Source organism: Eimeria tenella, genomic scaffold (assembly GCF_000499545.2).
Source record: "Eimeria tenella Houghton genomic scaffold, Eth_scaff1928, whole genome shotgun sequence".
Classification (NCBI taxonomy): domain Eukaryota; phylum Apicomplexa; class Conoidasida; order Eucoccidiorida; family Eimeriidae; genus Eimeria; species Eimeria tenella.
In genome coordinates this window covers 3,225-3,477 of record NW_013541769.1, presented here as the reverse complement: position 1 = coordinate 3,477, position 253 = coordinate 3,225, and the positions used below count along the sequence as shown (strand labels likewise).

General features: G+C 63.2%; 1 protein-coding gene across 1 annotated transcript in view; it reads right to left on the bottom strand.

The window, feature by feature from the left end:
* ETH_00038010 (uncharacterized protein) overlaps positions 1 to 253 on the bottom strand; it is a gene marked incomplete at both ends in the record, with an annotated part of 2,245 nt that overhangs the window by 739 nt on the left and 1,253 nt on the right. The gene's annotated exons all lie outside the window — the stretch shown is intronic.

Genomic DNA, 253 nt, shown 5'->3' with positions numbered 1-253 from the left:
CCCGCCGGGCTGGGGGCCCCCCGGGGGGGCCCCCCGAGTCCCCGGGGCCCCAAAAAGGACCCTTTTTCGACACAATGCTCAGCTCCACAGACGCATGCAAAGTCCGGTTCACCGGGAAACTGCTAGTCCCCACCAAACACGAAACTCGCAAAGTTTCGTTTTCAAATAAAACCCCCTGCTGCTGCAGACACAGCAGCCGGAAGCGGTCTGCTGCTGTCTCCAGGGGCCCTATGTACAGATCGGGGCCCCGCCC